A 22579-nucleotide genomic window follows, 5' to 3' on the forward strand; every position below is an offset into this window, starting at 1 on the left:
ACAAAAACCTGTAGGGTAGGAATACTTATACCCATTTCACGGGATGAAAGAGTAGAACTCAGAGAGGTTAACCAGCTCGCTGAGGTCACACAGTTAATATGTGGCAGAGAAGGAACTTGAGGCTAAGGTCATCTGACTCCAAAGCCCATGACCTTTCTGTTATTTCACGTTACCACTTTCTTCTTAGATTCATTTTTCCTGTTTCTGACAAGCTGCCACTTATTCCCATTCTTCCTTCAGTGATTTTTCTAGCACTCCCAAAATCATTTGTGTGCACGTGTGCATATATAACATGTATGCCTCTAGGTTCGTGCTCCTACGTATCTGTGAGAATACATATCTGTTTACATATATTCACATGTAAGCCTCCTTGCTTTTATGTACGTGTGTTCTGTTGCCTTCAGAGAAGGGTACAAGTGCCGTTGCTTTTAACTTCCTTGAGGCTGTCTGTCCTGAGACGGTTGATGGCATCGATTGTGTGTCAGCTACTGAGCAGAGAATTTGGCTCCTGTGACCAAGGTTATTTCCCTACTGCAGGCATCTTCTGAGGACCTGGTCCTGGAAGGGGGCTTTCCTAAGTGTCCCTGAACGGGATGCTCAGGCTTAAGATTCTCAAAAATAGAATTTTCGACAAGAGGAGATCAGAGAATTATGGCCCAAACCTAGAACCAGCAAAAGGCAAATGCTGGTCCACTTTGGAATGGTTCTACCTGCTTTCCAAAGTCCTCTCATATTTATTTTCATCGTGACAAACCTTTCAGAGCCAGCAATCGTCAACTCCATTTCACATAAAGGGATTAAAACTCCAGCAATCTTGCTTGGATATGACGCTCCTGATTTCTGTACCACCATCAGCTGTGTGGTCTTGGGCCGGTCCCTTAAGCACTCCACCCTTCTACTCATCTTTATTTGTTTATTTATTTTTGGTCTGCATGGCGCGGCTTGCGAAATCTTAGTTTCCCAACCAGGGATCGAACCTGGGCCCACAGCAGTGAAAGTGCAGAGTCCTTACCACTGGACCACCAGAGAATTCCCCTATCTCCTCGTCATTAAAACAGAAGTGCTCCGTAGTGTTGCTGTAAGCGTTGGCTGTGTTAAGATATGTAAACTCTTAGAACAGAGCGCGGCACATGCCAAGCTCACAATAAATGTTGGCAATGTACCCTCTCAGTCCTGGTGTCCACTGGAGGTGCCCGACAACTCTGCAGCCCACAGAGCTTCAAGCCCTGGCTTCCCGCTTCTCAAGACGATCCATCTAGTAGTGGTCGGTCCAGGCTTTTTGTTCACACAAGCGAGTGTGCTCTATGATCTTAGCCTCTTCTCATTTCAACAGTTGATCGTTGAATATTCAAGGCAATCCTCCCTTGAATATGAACTTTCAATGCCTCCTCAGTTTGTCTGTGTACTGGGATTAGGTCCCTGAAACCACAGACTCTGGAGCCAGATGGCCTGTCTTCAAATCGCAGCTCTGCCACTTATAGGCTATGTGACCATGGTCACATCACTCTACTGTTTTGTGCCTTAGCTTTCTCATCTGTAAAATGGGGATAATAATGGTGCTCATAGGGTCATTGTGAGGATCAAATGAGTTAACTTACGTAAAGTTCTAAAAACAGCTCCTGGATGGGACTTCCCTGGTGGTCCAGTGAGTAAGACTCCATGCTCCCAATGCAGGAGGCCTGGGTTCCATCCCTGGTCTGGGAACTAGATCCTGCATGCATGCCGCGACTAAGGAGCCTGCATGTCACAAGTAAGATCCCGAGTGCTGCAACTAAGACCCAATAAAACCAAAAAAAAAAAAAAAAACCCAAAAGTAAAAACCAGCTCCTGGTATATTAAAGTCTATATTAGTATTATCATCATGACTCATTTTTACTACAGATTTTTTTTAATTTTAATTACGGTAAAATACATATAGCATAATATTTACCATTATTACTATTTAAAAAAATTTTATTGAAATATAGTTGATGCACAATATTACATAAGTTAGAGGTATACCATATATAATTCACAATTTATAGTTATTATAAAATATTGGCTATATTCCCTGAATTGTACAATATATCCTTATAGCTTATTTTAAACATAATAGTTTGTACCTCTTAATCTCCTACCCTTATATTGCCCCTCCCCCTTTCCCTTCATCATCATCATTTTTTTGTTTATTTGTTTTTTGGAAGGGGTTTTTTGTTTGTTTTTTTACATCTTTGTTGAAGTATAATTGCTTTACAATATTGTGTCAGTTTCTGCTGTATAACAAAGTGAATCAGCTATATGTATACATACATCCCCATATCCCCTCCCTCTTGCATCTCCCTCCCAACCCCCCATCCCACCCCTCTAGGTGGTCACAAAGCACAGAGCTGATCTTCCTGTGCTATGAGGCTGCTTCCCACTAGCTATCTATTTTACATTTGGTAGTGTATATATGTCAATGCTACTCTCTCTCTTTGTCCCAGCCTCCCCTTCCCCCCACTGTGTCCTCAAGTCCGTTCTCTACATCTGCGTCTTTATTCCTACCCTGCCACTTGGTTCATCAGTACTATTTTTCTAGATTCCATATGTATGTGTCAGCATCCGGTATTTGTTTTTCTCTTTCTGACTTACTTCACTCTGTGTGACAGACATCTACCTCACTACAAATAACTCAATTTCATTCCTTTTTATGGCTGAGTAATATTCCACTGTATATATGTGCCACATCTTCTTTATCCATTCATCTGTCAATGGACATTTAGGTTGCTTCCACATCCTGGCTATTGTAAATAGTGCTGCAATGAACATTTTCGTACATGACTCTTTTTGAATTATGGTTTTCTCAGGGTGTATGCCCAGTAGTGGGATTGCTGGGTCATATGGTAGTTCTATTTTTAGTTTTTTAAGGAACCTCCATACTGTTCTCCATAGTTGCTGTATCAATTTACATTCCCACCAACAGTGCAGGAGGGTTCCCTTTTCTCCACACCCTCTCCAGCATTTATCATCATCATCATTTTTAAGTGTACAGTTCAGTGGCATTACGTACATTCACATTATTGTGCAAACATCACCACCATCCCTCCACAGAACATTTTCCATCTTGCAAAATTCAAACTCTGTACCCATTAAACAACAACTCCTCATTTCCCCGCCTCCCAGGCCCTAGAAACCATTGTGCTACTTTCTGTCTGTGTGAGTTTGACTACTCTAGGTACCTCATGTAAGTGGAATTGTACAGTATTTGTTCTTTTGTAACTGGCGTATTTCCCTTAGCTTTAATGTCTTCAAGGTACATTCAAGTTGTAGCCTGTGTCAGAATTTCCTTCCTTTTTAAGGCTGTACAATATTGTATGTATATACCACATTGTGTTTATACATTCATCCATCCATGGACACTTGAATTGCTTCCATCTTTTGGCTGTTGTGAATAATGCTGTTATGAACATGGGCGTACAACATCTTACTGAGTCCCTGATTTCAGTTCTTTTGGGAATATACCCAGAAGTGGAATTGCTGGATCATGTCATAATTCTGTGTTTAATTTTTCGAGGAACTACCAAACTGTTTTCTGTACCATTTTACATCCCCACTAACAGCGTTCAAGGGTTCCCATTTCTCTACATTCTCCCAAACACTTGTTATTTTCTGGGATTTTTTTGTTTGTCTGTTTTGTTTTGGTTTTTTTCATAGTAGCCATCCTGATGGGTAAGAGACGGTATCTCATTGTGGTTTTGATTTGCATTGTCCTAACGATTAGCAATGCTGGGCATCCATTTATGTGCTTATTGGCCATTTGTACATCTTCTTGGGAGAAATGTCTATTCAAGCCCTTTGCCCATTTTAAAATCAGGTTGTTTGTTTTTTTGTTGTTGAGTTTTCATCACGATTCCTAAGCACTGACCCCTGTAATTTATATTATTTGGAGCTTGGTATCATTCAGAAAATAAAAATTGCTCATTTTCCAAATGGCTTACAAGGAAAAAACCAACTGAAAATTGCTGACAGAAAATAAAAGGAAAGGCCAAGCTATTGAATTCAGTGCCTTTTCTTCTTTGCACTTGTACAAACCCTGAGACACAAGGGGATTAGCATGAAATAGTGTTTGCGACCAGAATAAAAACACTTCCTGCTGCTGAATGATCGTCCAGGGAATTTTATATGAATGGCCAGTACTCTGAGGGAATTAATACAGATCTTGAGACATAAAGACCATTAGTAATAATATGAACTGATAAGACTGACGAAATTCAACTCAAAAGGTCAGTAATTGGAAATTATAAAAGCTACCACACCACCAAGTCAAAAGTGTATAAAAAAAGATGCAAGACCTGTGTGTGTGCAAGACAGATTTTATATGTTTGTGTGATGTTATGTGTAGATTGTGTAAGAAAGAAAGAATATATGTGTTAAAAAATTCAGGTAATGTAATTTAATTCTATTCAAAAGAAGAATAATTGGGCAATTCAAGAATTGGGATTCTGTTTGGTCCTTTGTGACCGAGACTAATTATTTAAGAAAGCATTTCTCCCTTGATATAGATCCTGAACATATGAAAATGTCCCTGCATTTCATGGCAGAAAACCAAATTCACTAAATATCATTTCCCGTGCAAAGTGTCCTATGAAAGCAGAACTAACACACACAACTAATATGTTTCTTAGTTTTTCTAATTAGACTGGAAAGTCTGGGGTCAGAAATCATGCTTTGGGGTTCTTTTATTTTCCTCCACATTGCCTAGCAAAGATCATACACATTATAATATGAACATGACTGTGGTTAGCTACTAGACTAAGCACTCTATATAAAACTCTAACAGCCCTGCAGGATAGATATCATTATGCCCATTTGACAGATAAGAAAATTGAGGTTCAGGAAATTTAAATGCATGATACTAGTATTGTGGATATGTTTTAAAAGAAGAACAGCATCCTTGTTCTTCAGAGACATATACTAAAATACTCACCAGTGAAATTATATGATGTTGGGGATTTGCTCCAAAATAATACAAGATGGTGGAGCTAGATGAGGCTAAAGGTGAAACAATATTTGCCGTGAGCCGATAATTGTTGAAGCTGGTTGATGTGTGTGTTCATGGTCTATTATATTATTTGTTATTCTATTTTTTCATGTTTTTTCTATTTTTTTTTTATGATGAATGGAAAGAAAAGACTTCCTACTACCACATCGTGCTTTACAGAGCTTAACAGATATATGGTAATGAAGTGAATGGCTTTGCCATTGTTGTGCCTCACCATGGGACTTCCGTTGTTAGGAGCAGGACTTCCGTTGTTAGGAGCCCCACACAAAGTCACACATACTTCTACAGGTTTGTTTTTTGAAATGACTCATCAGACTACAAGGCCCTTCAATATTGTAAGCTTGTTGATGACCCACATGATTACTGTTCCTGACATGGAGCCTCATGGTCGGTAGGTACTTGGTGAATGTTGAATGGATGGAGGCATCACATGGGCATGGGGAAGGCTGAAATGATGCAGAACACCTGGCACACACGCCTATCATATTGCCTAATGGGAACATCCCAAGCTTTCCTCCAGGGATCCCTCTTTGAACCACCAGCACACATCGCTCCCCACAATTTCAAACTGCTCCATCACTCACCTGTTATTATTACCTTTGCCATTATTTAACACACATTCCCTCACTCAGGTGTGCATGTTTGGTCTTCCCAGCTAGATCATGAGCTCCCTGAGGGATGGGAACAATGTTCCTCAGATCTCTGTAGCCTCCAGGCCGAGCGTGGAACCTGACACAGGGTGTGCAGGCAAACATTGCACGTTGTGGCAGCCACAGAGGTGCACAGCTCAGCTTCACCTTCAAGAGAACCTGCTGCAGGAGCATGGTTGACTGACAGCCTCTAGGTGCGCCCCTTTGGACCACTGCACATTCCCACCAAGGCCACACTTCCCCCAGGCTGCTGCTGGCTAGTGGCTGGGCACAACGGGGGCCCTAGAGCCAGTCCTTTCCTGCCCCCCGGGGCATTCCTCCATCAGTCCAGCAGAGACGTTCCAGAGCTGCACTGTGGTCTGAGGCTCTTCCTACCCAATGCTCCCTTCCCTCTCTCCTTTCACAGGATTCAGACCTGCATCCTGGTCCAAGGCCTGCCTACACTTCTACTCACTCTCCCTTTATCCTTCGGAAGCATCACCCCCGATAAATCTCGTCCACATCTACTCCTTTAGCACCTGTTTCTCGGAGGACCCCAACAATTAAAGTGCCTGAGCTCCACCAACGCCCAGGGGCTTCCATACTTCCTTACACATGAAAAAGATGCTACTGATCTCCCAGTTTACATTGGAAGCAGTGTAAATAAATTAAATAAATTCTGCACCGCACTAAGCTGTTCTCTTCTATGCTGAAGCCACAAGCTACAGTAGAGTCAATCAGGGCCCCCTATTCAGTTACATATGACCATTGTGACCTTGAGCAAAGCGTTTTCCTTCATGGTGCCTTATTTTCTTTATTCTTTAAATGAGGCTAATAAGATCTTCCTTATGTTGAAATAAATTTCTAGGCCCAAGATGGAGACACTCCTGTCTAGGGTGTCATGGTCAGCAAACTGAATCTTAGATGATGTTCATTTCCCTGTAAATGCTCTGCTTGTATAACCACTCACCAATCCCCAGGCACCAAGCCACCTCTGGGCTCTATACTTATTTCCTTTTCCCTTATTAATGAAGGTCATCAATGGGCAGAGGATGGGAGGGGAAGGAAAAGGGATTTGCAGAGCACAGGAATTAGAACCCAGAGGCTGAAGGGGAGTGGGGAGCCGTTTCCCACTGGAAATATAAAAGAAGGCTTGGAAGATATGTGGTAAAGGATTACCAGGCCCGGCATAAAAAAGCCAGGTTGCACCCTGAACCCATATGACCTTGGGCACGCCACTCTCCCTCCCTTGAGCGTTTCCATAAAAGGCAGTTGGAAGCCTAAATGACCTCCAAATCCCTTTATGTGCAGACATCCATGATCCTTTCTAACCCAGCCAGCATCTTCCTCCTTTACTTCTTGTGGACCCTCTCCTGATGCCTCTATAAGAAAATGACTTAGGGTGTTTCCGTAAATGTGGTCTCTGCATAAAGAAGAGTCCGTTAAACATGAACTTTTACTCCTTAAGGACAATTAGTTCGGGGGATGAAGGAGCAAAACAGAATTTGTTTCTCTGTTCTGTGCTTTCCAACTAAGCCCTGAGGCCTCTCTCCTGCTTCACCCTCCCCTGGCACCTCGCCTTCCTGGATCCCAGCCATTGGCTGTCCTTGTTCTTCTCTTGCTCAATTGATTCACCTAATGGGCTGTGAGGCCAGAGCCCCTTCGGCTCCTACAGTCACCAAGTGGCCTTGGCTTTTAGCTCTCTGGCCTCCCACCAGGGAGAAGCCAACAAGACTAACCTCTCAAGTGATTTCTTCCTTGTTGTGCTGGTCCCCATGGCTGAAGAAGATGGATTGAGCCAGGCAAACAAGACTGAAGATACTCATTGAACAGTTGGCTCTCATCCTGCCGCTGCAAGCGGACAGGCAGAGGTCAAGGTTCCCACCCCCACCCCCAACCATTGCCCAATGACACACCAAGGACAGCTACATGGTGACTTTTGGAATCACAAACAGCTCGGATCAATTTGTCCTGAAGACTTATTGGGCAACCACACTACCCTCTTCCCTCTTTGTCTGCCTTGCCGTGAGGCTCCCTGCTGACCCCACCGCCTGCTCAGACAGGCAAGAACACCAGACCCTCAATTACAAGAGACCATATGACCGAGCATAGCTCAACTAATTGACCACCTCCCATTGTTATCAGGAGAAGACATGAGCAGTGCCATAGCTGCCTCACTAATCAGTTCCAGATCTTTTCAAACAGAACCTTTCATTCAAAAGGTTAATCTTACCACTGGACTGAGATATATTGCTGGTAACAATAATCAAATGATAGATGATGGGCAGCTGGAAATATTCCTTAAACAAAAGAGTACAGTAGGGTCATTTTGACCACTCTGCTTAGCATTTTAAAAAACAAGCATCGTTTTGTGTTCCTGCATTCTGTAAAGATGTCTAAATCAATAGTCTTAGCAATCCTTACACATTCTGTAACCAAGAAATCAGAGAATTAAAATCAGACAATCAAACCACTCATTTATTGAGTACCTCCCTTTCACAAAGCACTGTGCTATGGGTTGGTACACAGAAATATACAGCTCAGCTCTTGACTTGGGATGGTAAGTTGGTCACTGAAGGGGGTTTGAAGACAGAAAAATTACAAAGCTACATAAAAATAATTGAGCGAAGATAGCCAGATGTTATGAACTCCCACTGAAATGAACAGTTGAAATAGGTACCTTCCTGGATTAAGCATATTATTGTGAACATGGCCCCACCAAGTTCGAATATGAGAGTTGGTCATTTTGCATGGAGCATGGAGAGATAAAGGGCAGACTTGTATAATGCTGGATTTTATACACATCTCAAATCAGTTAGGAGAGCAATCACAGAGAGTTAACAGTAAAACTCACAAATAGTGGTTTAAACAAGTATGGAGCATATTTTTCTCACTCCAGTTCAGAGCTAGAGAAGTTATCATGAAAATCATCAACAGCTTCTACTATTTTCCTGCTATACTGTCCTTTGCTTGTGGATTTTGTCCTCGTATTTTCAAAATGGCTGCTGCATTCAAGGCATCACGTCCACATTCCAAGAAGGAAAAAGAAATGGTAGTGTAAAAAGAAAAAAAGAAATGGTAGTGTAAATGGCAAAAAGTCTTCTCTTCTTAAGTTATTGTCTTTTTATTGGGGAAGAGAAGTCTTTCTCAGGTAACTGCCTTTGTCCTATTGATCAGAATAAATAACATGACCACCCTCAGCAACAAGGGAAACTGAGTATTTTTCACTTTTTAGGCTCCATAGTAGAGAAAAGCAAGGGAGAAGGTGACTTAAATAAGTTTCACTGGAGCTACTGCCATATTCCATCACATAATAATCATGTTGTATATGAAATGTACTTGATTTTAAATGGTCATATTATGAGAGACTATTTCCCTGACCTCACTGCACGTACAACATGGCTCAATTTTTATCCTTTTAAGAATAGCTTTTAGATATAATTATATTTTATATATATTAGGAATATGCTTTTAAAGAATAGTTAGGTACATATTGTATAGTGATTACCTCTGAATTGTGAAATTACAGATTTTTACAATGTCTCTGTGCTATCTGGGTTTTTTTGTTCATTTCATTTTATTTTTTTAGTTCTCTATAGCAAAAGTGTATTATTTTGTAATAAGAAAGCAAAAACAATTTCTCTTCAGTAAGAATGTTCATGATGGTTTATGACATATTGTCAAATGAGAAAGCAGTATATATGACATGTTCCCAAATTTCATAAGCATATATGAGAGAAGCAAAAGCCTGGAGGTTTGCCTCTGACTGCTGGGAATATAGATTGTTTTAATTTCCTTAAAATTCTGCTTTTTGGTATTTTCCAAACTTATCACAGTAAAAAATATTAGAAACAAACAGCTATCTCAGGTTAATAAGTTCTCTGCCTGGTCCTGGAGGAAAGACAGCCTTTGAGCATCACTGAACAGGTTTTGAGAATAAACTGCAGAAAAAAAAGCAAAGCATTCTCCGGAGGAACAGTCCTGGTTTGTTAAGACCAAAAAGGATACAGGAAAATGCTTCCCTCCCTCCCTGTTTCCTTTCTCCAAAAGCACTTTCGGCTGGGAAATATTAAACTCCCTTAACATCTTCAGGGGATTCTCAAGTCCTAGGCTCAGAGCCCGTCAGAGGGGTATTTGTTCCTTTCTGGTGCATCAGCTGTGAAACGTGGCTTATTGTTTCTCAGCAAATATGGCCACCGGAAGGGACACTTTCCCAGCCTCCTTCCTTTCCAGGAGTGGGAGAAGCTGGGGAGCAGAACAGTGGCTGAAGCCTCCTTTGCCTTTCAGGTGGCCCAGTGCACATTCAAATCCAGCAACCATTTCCTTCTCTCTCTCTCTCCTTCTGTCTCTTTCTCTTTTCTTTCTTTCCACTGCTTTCTCCCAGAAAGCAAGAGGCCATCTACAATTCTCCTGAATGTGCAGAGCCAGATGCTGTAATTCCAAAGGCCTGGGAACTTAGCAGTCTGGTAAAAGATGCCCCCCTACTGGATCAGTCTCAATGACAGACAGCCCATTCCTCAGGCGTTCGCTCATTCGCTCATTCATTCATTCACTCACTCATCCATCCATTCAGCCACAGTGCCTGGTCTGGGGATACAGTGAGAACAAGACAGACAAAATGTGGGAGTTTATATTTGGGGGGCATGGGGGTGGGGGAGCCAGACAATAAGAAAAAAGGAAACACAGCAAAAGAAGACACATGGTCCAAAAAACGTAAAGTAGGGTAACTTTCTAGAGAGTCATAAAGGAGCAGGACAGTCAGGAAAGGGTCTTCCAGGAGGTGACATTTGAAATGAACTTGAACAGTGGGAAGTGGGGGAACCATGAGAAGGTCAAGCATGACACAGACAGGCTACAGCAGGAGATGAGATCAGAGCACTGGGAGCTCGGGGTCTTAGGGCCTGTGGGGAAGAGGACACGTGACCATCGACAGGGTACTGGGGAGCCAGAGGCAAGGGCTGCAAGCAGCCATCCAGCTGTCAGCAGCTATTTTCCAGCCCTGCTGGATGGGGAACAGAGAAGACTCCATTAGAAGTTTCTTATTTCCTAGGAGCACCCAGCCTCAGGAGACAGAAATGATGCCTAACGCAATTATGGAAGAATTCAGGGCTAGCTCTGCGGCTTTGATTCTACACAAAGGCATTGGGAGAAGGTGAGATCAGTGTCAGCAGAAGCAGTCAGAGGATTTCATGGCGGTGGGGGTAGGGGAGGGAGCTAGACATAGGCAAGGGGAAGGGTCATATCAGGTGGTGAAGGCTTAACTGCATACACACACACCCCTCCTTCCATTGCAAATGCCTTCAACCGTTCACAGCTCTCTTTCTCACTCACTTTGGTCTCCAAAACCTTCTCAGACTAGCATTCCAGGCAGATGCCTCCAGTTAATCAGTTAGCACAGGAGGAGGAATCTCAGCCTAAGACAGAGACAGTAGATCAGGGAAACTGCGGGGAGAAAGTGCCTCCGAAATCGAGAGGCCTAAGGGTCAAATGGGAGTTCCCCAGGTGAAGATGGGAAGGATGCTGGTTCCAAACAGAAGCACAGCACACGTGAGGGACAGATGTGGGAAAGGGGGCAAGTGATTCCACGTGGCCAGGGTTATAAAGTGCAGTGGGCAGAAGGGCTGCAGAGATGAACACAGAAGGCGGTGAGAGTTATAGGAAGAACTGGGACTTTATAGGAGAGCGGTGGAGAGGCTTTGAAGAGCTTAAGCAGCTGGAGCGGTAGAGGGGGGCGGTGACCCTAGTCTAGCTCCAACCATCACTCTAGCTGCTCTGCAAACCAGGGAGGACACAGGATAGGGGGCTATTGCAGGAGGGCGTTGGGTGGGGTGGAGAGTTGGGTCAGGGTGGTGTCCAGGGGAATGGAGACAAGTGGGTGACTTGGAGGCAATTTAGGACAGGGAATTGCTCCGAACTGGTGATTAGACGTGTGTAGAGAAGAAGGTCAAGGATGGAGTCTGGCTTCCTCACATGAGTCCTCCGATCCTGCCACCAACAAGGGAGAAATGGAAACTGACAAATCCACCTGAGCTGGGCATTCAGATGTAAAACACTGACAGGAAGCCATCGGTGCCTGAAGCTTTGCAGAAGATGTTCACATCTCTACTGAGAACTGGACACACCAGGTATTCAGCCGTTTCTCACTTCCGCTTTAGGTCTCAGGCAAATTGTACGCAAAGGCTTTTACATCTCAGGCATCTCCTTGTAAAGGCACTGAGCAGTAGCCTCGCCTTTGAAAACCACTTGATATTGTAATTTGCCAGTGGATGATCTTTGCAGAGGATCAGCCTAAGGCTCAGAGAGGCTGGTAATGTCATTCAAGGTCACACAGCAAGTTGGAGGTGAGTAGAGAGTTAGAATAAACCAGTCCCAATTTATTAGACCACATGCTGCTCAGGCCCCAAACAAACCCAACATCTTCAGTTATGCTGTTGCCTGCCTTAGCACATTGAAGCAGCCGTGTCAAGTGTAGAAGAAAATGACAAAGCCCTCGTCCTCTATGCGTTGTGTCAACACCTCTACTGGACCCCCTTGCACGTTATAAACAACCCTCAGGGTTTGCCCTGTAGAGACAGATGGGTGGGCAGGGATCTACAACATCTATGCAGATACCAATTCCTCCAGATTCTACTCCCTTCCTTGATGAGCTTTTAAAACCTAAAAGAAGGTGGAGTGGAGTGTGTTCAGATTCCAAAACATGACATTTGAACGGTACCTCACTCCCAGGATGGAGCTGTGAGCGGAGGTAACACCTCTGAATCTCAGCTTTCGTCATGGCTCCTCTCAGCAGGCATCTGGGCGCCTGCCGCGGACGGGACTGCCACGTGCTGCACGCTTGTTCCCATCGCACTGATGTTCGGGAAGACCTCTGCACTTTATGCAGACAGGAAGAAACAAAAAGTTTTTTTAAAGTTTGCCTTTTCCGGAACTCTAGGCGGTTTGTGGCTGACCTCCTCGTGTGGGGCATGCAAATTCAAAGGAGCTGATGAGACATCTGAAGAGCTGGGGGCGGGAAGATGCAGGGGAGGAGGAAACTGGTTTCTCAGAGGCCGGGAAATCCCCACCGGGGTTGAGCCCAGAAAGCAGACAGTGAATATGACAAGCCAGACAATATAGACTTTCCCCATTCCCCACATCGTTCATTCATTGATTCAACAAATATTTTCACAACATCTTTTTTTTTTTTTGTGGTAGGCAGGCCTCTCACTGTTGTGGCCTCTCCCATTGTGGAGCACAGGCTCCAGACATGCAGGCTCAGCGGCCATGGCTCACGGGCCCAGCCGCTCCGCGGCATGTGGGATCTTCCCAGACCAGGGCACGAACCCATGACCCCTGCATCGGCAGGCGGACTCTCAACCACTGTGCCACCAGGGAAGCCCCACAACATCTTGCAAATGATTCTGGGTGCTGGGGCTGCACTAGCAAACTCAACTGATCAAAATCTGTTCTCCTGTAGCTGACATTATGGTGGGGAAGACACATGATGAAGAAGGATGGCAGATGTCAGGTAGTGGTACAAGCTGGGGGCAAACCTAGGTCAAGGAAGGAGACAGACTGGGCGGGTGGTATGTGAGGGGGAAGAGGAGTGGTGTTGAGGCAGGCCAGGGAGTCTTCCTGTAAGAAGTGAGTTTTCATCAAAAACTAAGGGAAATGAGGGAGCTAGCCCTGCCGGTGTCTAGGAGAAGAGCATTCCAGGCAGAGAAACAGAAAACGCAAAGATCCTGGAATGGGAACATGCTTGGAGCATTAGAGAAATGCCGAGTCGACCATGAAGGCTGGAGTAGAGCGAGTGGGGGTGAGGATAGGAGTAGGCAGGGTGGTGATCATCCAAAGTACAAAACTGCTTCGTGTTTACGTTGACGTCAGAACAGCCTCAACACATAGGGACAAGAGGGCCAGTAGACTTTGGGGGGACATAGGCATTATACTGTTCACCCCATAACACTACCAGTAAGGAAAGTGAGGCTCAGGAGAGGGAAAGGAATTGTCCAAGATCATACAGCTAGGTTGATAAGAACCTGAATTTGAACTTGTGGCTATTGGATCAAGCCTCTGCTCTTCCCACTACAGCTAGCTAAAAAAGCAGGCAGTCAGGGGATGAGAACAAGAGTCAAGTACTGGGGACAATCCAATTGTCCTCTGTCAGTCTGCAACACCTGGGTAGGTTGCAGGACTCCAGAGAAGGAGCCACCAGCTGTGTGTCCAGGCAGAGAGGATCTCAGACAGCCTCACAGCTATCCCTCAGCCTTGCCTGGCAGCGACCCCTGCACACTGGAAGGCAGGGAAGTTTCAAGGAGAATCCCTGCTGGAAAAGGAGGTAAGCTAGCTGCATCCTGCCTGATGGACTCCTATACCTGCAATCTTGGGGAATGAGGCTGTCTCAGAAGATGCCAGTGTGGGTAGGGGATGATCCTGGAGACAGATGTATTCTCAGGCTAGGAGACCCTGAATTGCACAGGATGGTTCTCAAAATAGGAATTTAACTTAGTTATAGAAAAATAAAGAAACGTATACCTCTTTCACAGCTTAGTTTTTGGACTAAGTTTCATTCCTACTGTGAGATCTCTCACCAATTACTCATTCATATATCTCATCTATATTTATCCAACAGTTTTTGTGGCAGGCACTGTTCTAGGTGTTAGGAGTACTACAGTGAAGAAAAGAGACAATGAAAAAGTAATAGAGAGTAGCTGGAGCAGCCGGGGCCCGCAGGAACCGAATCAGCAGCGGGTGGCGGACCCTTTCTAGGGGCTAAGATGGAGCTTGTACTCAAGGCGGCAGATTATTATTGTTTTACACCGTACATATATCCAGCCACATGGCCAGAGGACAGCATCTTCCGACAAGCTGTCAGTCTCCTGATTATAACAAATCTCGGTGCTTATATCCTTTGTTTCTTTTTTTTTTAAAGGAACTCTTCTTCCTTCCTCCCTCCCTCCCTCCCTCCCTCCCTCCCTCCCTCCCTCCCTTCCTCCCTTCCTTCCTTCCTTCCTTTCTTTCTTTCTTTCTTTATTTTTGGCTGTGTTGGATCTTCGTTTCTGTGCGAGGGCTTTCTCTAGTTGCAGCGAGTGGGGGCCACTCTTCATCGTGGTGCGCGGGCCTCTCACTATCGCGGCCTCTCTTGGTGCAGAGCACAGGCTCCAGACACGCAGGCTCAGTAGTTGTGACTCACGGGCCTAGTCGCTCCGCGGCATGTGGGATCTTCCCAGACCAGGGTTCGAACCCGTGTCCCCTGAATTGACAGGCAGATTCTCAACCACTGAGCCACCAGGGAAGCCCAACACCCACAATTTTTAAAGAACCAAGTCTATGGAGAGATTATGCATTCTGTCCAGTCAGTGCCACGGATAAGCATCCCCACGGTCTCAGTGCTCCTGCTAGAGGTGAGAGGTTATAGCAAACTACGTGACGGCATAGAGGAGTTTCCATACGGCTGGCTTCGATTCATTGCTTGTGTACTGTCCTTTCTCTTTTTCACTGACATGCTGATCTACTAGATTCACAGAGGCCTTCATCATAGACTTGTATATAAGCGCTTACACAAACCTCATCATATCTGGAAGATCCCAACTCCATTTACAAGTCATGCTTTTCATCCTGTGGATGGCTTCCTTCAGGGTCTACCTTACCACATATACCCATTTATCTTCCCATTACACAAGGTAGTTCATTTAGGTTTGTACGTCTTGGTCAATATCTGGACAATTTCTATTCATGATGGTGATTTTCGTGTTCCCCATATCTTCAGGCCATTTATTAATGGCTCAGCTCATCACACAGACCACCACATGCTCTTTGACTATAACTATGGACAGTATTTCACATTGTGGGATAGAATTGGAGGCTCATTCAAAAATCCCTCCTCCTTTGAAGGGAACAGACCACTTAATCATGTGAAGAAGATGACAGAAAAAAAGTGCAACAGCCATGCAGTAAGTGGTTGTAAAAATGAAAAAATATTCAATGGAGAGTTTACAAAGACTGAGTAGATTATTGCCCAATTATTAAATATTTTTAAACAAGGAAAATAATCTACAGCCAGGACGCATAGCAAGTGAACAGTATCATTTGAAAATCAGTATTGTGGGTACAGGCGAGGAACGACCATAATGGTAGAACAAGGGAACATGCCGTGAACACCATGACTTTAACCTCGTGCTCAAAATACTGAATGTTGGTCTAAGGGAGAAGTTGTGTCTTTCCAGCCAGTAGATCTGTAATTTGTATAGCCTCAACAACAGTTTTTTAAAAGGTAGAGGATAAATTATTGAGGGGACCAGGTTATGTCCTTTTGCCTTAATTCATCCATATTCATTAAGTAAAACTCATTGTGCTTAATGATATTAAGACTAAACACCATAACAAAGAAGTACTAATATGAAGATGGTTCCTTGTTTCAGGAATGATTAAGTACTCAGAATTGGTATGATAACAACTACTTGTACTTTGTTGAAGTGGAAAAATCAGTGTGAAAATAAATCGTGATATAATGTGTTAGTAGCTCAGTGACCTGATTAATAGCAGGTGTTATAAGATTATTGTCTTCCTACACATAGAAAACTTATTCTCTGGAGACATTGTCAACTGTTACATTTTACTGATGAACAAATAAATTGGAATTTTAGAAAATATTAATACTACCATGATTTAATCCAGATCTGGGATTATTTAAAGATTTTGATGGTTATTGTTTTCAACCATTATTTAATAAGTGTAAAATTATATGACCCTGATTATATTTAGAAAGGGAAATTTGATGCCCAAAGAATATATTAGACACCACTGGTTTTTTAATTAAATCGATGCACTGCACTTTTGGTATGTTTCAAAGTTACAATCCGGTGATTTTCTATAAAAGAAAATAATTGCCAAATATTTAGGCCTATCACTGAAGATTAGTTTTGAAATCTTATTTCCCCTCCTCTTTCTTCATTTTTCCCCACTCCCTCTGCAAAAAGATTTAACAAATACTTTCATAAAGAAATGTCGTGTGTTGTAACATAAATATGTTGGGAAAACATGGTTTCCAAAGGCGTTCTCTAAGCTGTTTATGTAAAATCAATAAAAGTTGATTATGACTATTAAAAAAAAAAAGTAATAGATACATGGTACGTCCATACAATAAAATGTTATTTGGTAATAAAAAGAAATCAAATACTGATACGCGCTACAACTTCGATGAACCTTGATAATATTATACAGAGTAAAAGAAGCCAAACACAAATGACCACAAATGATTCTGTTTCTATGAATTGTCCAGAATAGGCAATTCCATGGAGATAGAAAATAGATTAGTGGTTGCCAGGGGTTGGGGGGCGCGGGGATGTTTGGGAGAAGGAAGGAAGGACTGCTAATGGATAAGGGATTATTTTGTGTGATGATGAAAATCTTCTAAAACTGACTGTGGTGATAGCTGAACAGCTCTGTAAATTTACTAAAAACCATTGAATTGTACACTTCAAATGGGTGAATTGTATGGTATGTGAATTACATCTTAAGAACGCTGTTAAAAAAGAAATTAGAATTTAAATATTACATTTAAATTTCTAATAATATTAATAGAAGTTGAAATAGAACATTTAAGATTCATGGAACAAGTTGCTCACTAAATGACAACTGTCATTATTTTCATGTATTTGTTATGATGCAATTAATTAGTACTTCTCGCTGTGAGTCCTTCACAACGCAAAAGAATGTCAGGCATGAACCAACCTGGCCCGAACTCAAACTCAAACTGAGAAGGCTGCCAAAAATCAACATATAGTGTGGATTCTCTGGGTTTTCCTTGTCCCCGCCTTTTGAGTTTTCATTAGTCCAGGGAAGTGAGAGCCAGCAAGCAGGTTGGATGGAATTTCCTTAACTGGGAGCTGTTGAGAAAAGTTACCTGAGCCTATTTAGGTGCTGGCCTGACTTCAAATGGTTCCCTGGAAGTAAAGTCTGAAAGAAGCACTTGGGAGCAGGTAATTTCTTGGGAAAAGATCCCAGGAAGCAGGATGAGGGACATAGGAAAGCGAGACCAGCAGGGAGAAAGTCAGTTAAGGGTACATTATGGAGCTGGTTACCGCCTTGGGAAACGGAGCCCAGTCCCCCCAGGGACGGTATAGGGTGTGAGTCTGAAGGACTGGAGACTGAGGCATTTACCTGTCAGCCACTCTCCTCATGGTTGAGGGTTTCTCCAGCGACACTAAGGGCCCCCAGCTCCAGGCTATACCTACACGTGGGCTGAGCAGGCTTCCTCAGCTTCAGAGAAAGCCCTGACACTGGCAGTGGGCAAAGAACACTCCACCACCACCGCCCAAAGCTGGGGGGCCGGGCAAGGAGTTGTGACGTGGGGCACAAAAAGAGGTTGCTTCGTGGTGCAAGGGGCCCTGGGTGCTCACTGTCTAGAAGGGATACAGGTGTGAGGAGGTGGGGGGCGGGGGGCTGCCGTAGCTAGGTGAGCATCCTCTGAACATGACCAAGCCACTGTGGAAAGGGAGAGGGCCTTGTTCTAGACACTCGCCAGGCATTGACTCATTCTTTGCCTGCAACTGATCGGAGAGATGCTCTTCCACTTCAGGAGAGGAGACAGCTTGGAGAAATTAAATAAGCTGCCCAAAGTGACCCCGGGAAGGTAAAGCAAGGCTGGGATTCAAACTGAGGACCCCACCCGATCACAAAAGCTCATCTAATGTTTCTCTAACTTCTTTGATGATAACACATTATGAAATACATTTTACATAAGGACTCAGGTCACACTCAACACACACATATACTGTATAACTGAAAGTTTCACAACCTCTCTTCCTGTGGACAAGGCCTCTGATGTTTGATGCTATTCCATTTTATTTTTAAAATGCCAGTTGCAGCCACCAGATTCATTTCACAATTCACTGCTGTGCCACAGCCCATGGTATGGAAAGAATACTGGGTTACTTATTTATCTGATCACTTATCAGACACTTACACTGAATCCCACCCAAGTCACTCCCTCATTCCTAATAATTATCATATTATTTTGAGATATCCCTCTCCCTCAATCTTGGCCAGTTCCCGGTTCAATGTTCTTAAAACTGGGTCAGTTTTCTTCAGAGCACCAACCTCAGTTTGTACTTAACCACATCCATTTGTGTGGTTATTGGATTCACGTCTGTCTTCCATGGACTGCGAGGTCCACTCTGAGTCTACTTGGGCTCACATGTCTTCTAGCACAACAGAGTGTGTTGGTATTTGTTTAACACAGCAGGTATTAAATACAGCAGGTATTTAATACAGCAGGTATTTAATACAGCAGGTATTTAATACAGCAGGTATAATACACCATACAGCAGGTGCTTGGTATTTGTTTAATGACTTTATTGTCATAAGAACCATCTGTCTGAGGCCACTACTCCCCGGTGTATTCTATAACTCCTTTTCTCTTCACAGTAACCCCATGGGTGGACAGGCCTGGGAGTCAGCTGCTTGGGTTCAAACCCTGCCTCCAAGTCCTTCAAGTTGTGTGATCTTCAGCAAGTTTCCTATCTGCAAAAGAGAGATGATAATGGCCCACCTCAAGGAATTAGTGTGAGGACTAATTGATAAAACCTTAATGAACGACAGCAAAAAAAAGCTAGTTTACTGTAAAAAGCCCTGACGGGAAATATAATCAAATGAGGCTGGTGTTATGGGTAGAAGTGTGTTGTGTCCCCACCACCACCACTGGCAAAGATATGTTGAAGTCCTAACAATTTCTGGTACATTAAAATGAGACCTTATTAGGAAATAGGGGTGTTGCAGATGTAATTAGTTAAGATGAGGTCCTACTCGAGTAGGGTGGGCTATTAATCCAATATGACAGGTGTCCTATTGCAAGACAGCCATGTGAAGACAGAGACACAGGGAGAACACCATGTGACAACAAAGGCAGAGATCTGAGTGGGGCAACTGCAAGCCAAGGAATGCCAAGGACCTCTGGCAAACCACCAAAAGCCAGAAAGAAGCAAACTCGTATCCCCCTACAGGTGTCACAGGGAGCGTGGCTCTGCTGACATCTTGATTATAGAATTCTAGCCTCCAGAACTGGGAGACAATAAAGTTCTGTTGTTTAAAGCTAAAAAAGAAAAAGAAAAAGGAAAGGAAAAGAGAAAAAAAGAAAATTCAAAGAACAATAGTCATTATTATCATCTTTCTGCAGATGAGGGCAAAGCAGCATCCTTCAGGCCCAAGTGAATTAACTAATATTTATCCTAAGAACAGGGCTGCCTCCTGGGCTAGGCCTTTCACATATTTCAGTAAAGCCTATGTCCCTGACCCTGACCCGGAACAAGAACGATTTCCCCTAGTGAGTTGTTCCCCTTGGGGCTTCGCCTTACACAATCTCGTATTGCAGCTATTTCTTTACTTTTCTTATCGCTTCATCTTCATGGTGAGCGCTTCAGAGTTGTGCTGTATTTACCTTGAATGTTAAAAGCACACATCACATATTTGTTAACTAAAACCGCATTGGATGATATGTTTAAAATACATTCAGTATCACACCATCTCTCCTCCCCGAGCTGCTGTCACTCTGGTCCAGCCCTCAGTCCCTGCCATGCTCTGGCCCCTGGTACCAACCACACTGACCTCGTGTCCTACGACTTCTTCCTAACGCACTGATCCAGCCACACTGGCCTCTGTGCTAGTTCTCCATCTCCCAGGAAGGCTCCTGTCTCTAGAACTTTGTGCTTCTTCTTCCCTCTAGCCAAAACAACTCCTCCCCAGTCACTGCTGTGGCTCATTCTCCGGCCTCCTGCAAGTCTTTGTTCAAATGTCCCTTTCTCAGTGAGGCCTACTCTGAACTCCCCATCTCCAGAAATTCCTGTCACCTTCTCCTTATCACTATTATGTATTTTACTTAGTCATTTATGATCCTCTCCCTCCATTAGGAAGGTCTACAGAAGAGCTTAGCAAGCCTAAGTATAGATGCTCCATAAACACGTGCTGAATGAATAATCAGTGTGTCTCGTCCACAGCTCACTGTATCTATACTGCATTTTACTGCTCTATCAGTTCCAAGTTTAACTCAAGGTCTGAGACCAGACAGCACTTTTCAAAACTAATAATGTTCAAGTAGCAAAGTGTAGTTGTAGTAAAGCATTCATAGCTCATGTGAATGCCAAAGGTCCCAGAGCCAACCTGCCCTGCTTACACAAGACCCAGAAAGACAAGTAATGGACATAAAAGCAACCTGTCAAGTGTTACTGACAATCATCTCAGCAATGCCGAAATGTCTAATGTGTTTTCAGCGAATCCCTGAGCCTCTCACTTGAGTGATGCTCTCAAAAGAGATTTTTCTCTCCAGGTTTTTCCTTTCCTAGTCAGACACACAGGCACACACAGAAGTATGGAATAATGGGGCAATGGAGCAAGGCTGGATTCAGGGCCCAGAGGGTTAAATTATAGTCTAGCCCCCTCTGCTCTGCAGCCATGAGTTTGGGCAAGTCCCCTACAGGTTCTGAACCTCACCTTACAAAAGAGAATCTAACCTAGATCATCTCCATATGCTCCTTTCTAGCTCTGAAACGTTAGTATTCTGTGAAATGCTAAGTCTTTGCAAAGAGGATGCCAGAAAGATTCAGGATTGCATCTTCTCTCCTCTTCCACTTGACCTGTCTTTGATCTCCATTTTTTCCCTCTGAACAAACCATCTTCTGTTACACTCAAGGGCAATCCTGATTACAAGTTTCTTGAAAGGGTCTCCTGAGCTTCAGTTGTATCATCTCTGAAATGCAATAAGCATGCTGACCTCGGGATGAAATAAGCTCATTTATACAAAGCACCTCCCTCGGTGCCTGGCATAGAGCAGGCTCTGGGCAAACATGCATTCTCTCCCTTTCAAGGCCCCTTGTGGTTCTGTTTTGACGAGCCCAAGGAAAGAGAATACACCAAATCATTAGCCCCAGGCTCCATCTGATCTCTTTTTCCATCTTCTCTTCAGAGAGGACAAGCCAGGCGACCTTGCCTTGGTCCCTACTCTTCCTCCCGGACTCAGTGAGATCATCATGGTGCCAACAGGCATTTTTGTGGATCACTCACAATGGCTTGATTTTTTGCAACATGTAGTCTCTCACTTAATCTTCACCACAGCTCTGTGAGACACATATCATATCCCCATTTTACAGATGAGGAAACTGAGGAACAGGTGTTAAGTAGCTACTCACAAACTGGTGAGTGAGGGGACTGGGACTGCACTTCCAGTTTCCAGATGCCCTGCTCCTTCCCAAAGCTGTCTGGTGAAATGGGTTGGAAGGAATGAGTGGCTGCCTGGGAAGTTGGGCAGACATGACCACTTGGAGGAGTTGATAAGGGGCCACGTCAGAGGAGCTAACATCACCCTGGCTCCTGACTTACTAGGGGGTGAAAACTAACACACCTTAACCTGTTAGGCAGCCAATATATACTGTATTATGTCTTATTTCTAATTTTTTTCAGTAATATTAGGAGGAAATGGGGGCTCAGAGACATTAAGGAACTGGCCTGAGGACGCCCAGGCAGTGACCGGTAGAGTCGGGATTCCTACCCAGGTCCCCCGGCTCCATGACACCCACCCCCACTCTGCAGTTATTTCCAGTAATATTGGATGTTGGGCTCTAGGGTGAGATTTAACAGCCGCAGTATCTGAGTTCTTACCCTGCCTGGAACCCTGCTCTGTGTCTCCATCACAGGAACTGCAGCGATTTGGCCTCAGCTTCCCCTCCTCTCACCTGAGCCCACCAGGCCCCCTCCCTGCTCATCAGCTGTCCCACTCACCAGACCTTGAAACTGCTATGTTTCGGTATCACTGTCCATACTTCCTAGGAGATAAAGGACTCCTCGGGGGCAGAGACTGTGTGGGGTATGTCTTTGTGCCCCCATGGTACTTGGCATGAAGCCTTTCTCTTAAAGCTTGAACATGAATGGCTTTCCTCTCAGTGCCGTGAGAATTGTAATG

The 22579-nt window shown here is 43.9% G+C and overlaps 1 pseudogene; it reads left to right on the top strand.

The window, feature by feature from the left end:
- Positions 1-14942: 14942 nt before the first annotated feature.
- On the top strand, positions 14943-15638 carry LOC113623654 (lathosterol oxidase pseudogene; annotated as a pseudogene).
- Positions 15639-22579: the final 6941 nt, after the last annotated feature.

Source organism: Aethalodelphis obliquidens, unplaced genomic scaffold, assembly GCF_003676395.1.
Source record: "Aethalodelphis obliquidens isolate GAN/ISIS:26980383/991018 unplaced genomic scaffold, ASM367639v1 scaffold11, whole genome shotgun sequence".
Lineage (NCBI taxonomy): Eukaryota > Metazoa > Chordata > Mammalia > Artiodactyla > Delphinidae > Aethalodelphis > Aethalodelphis obliquidens.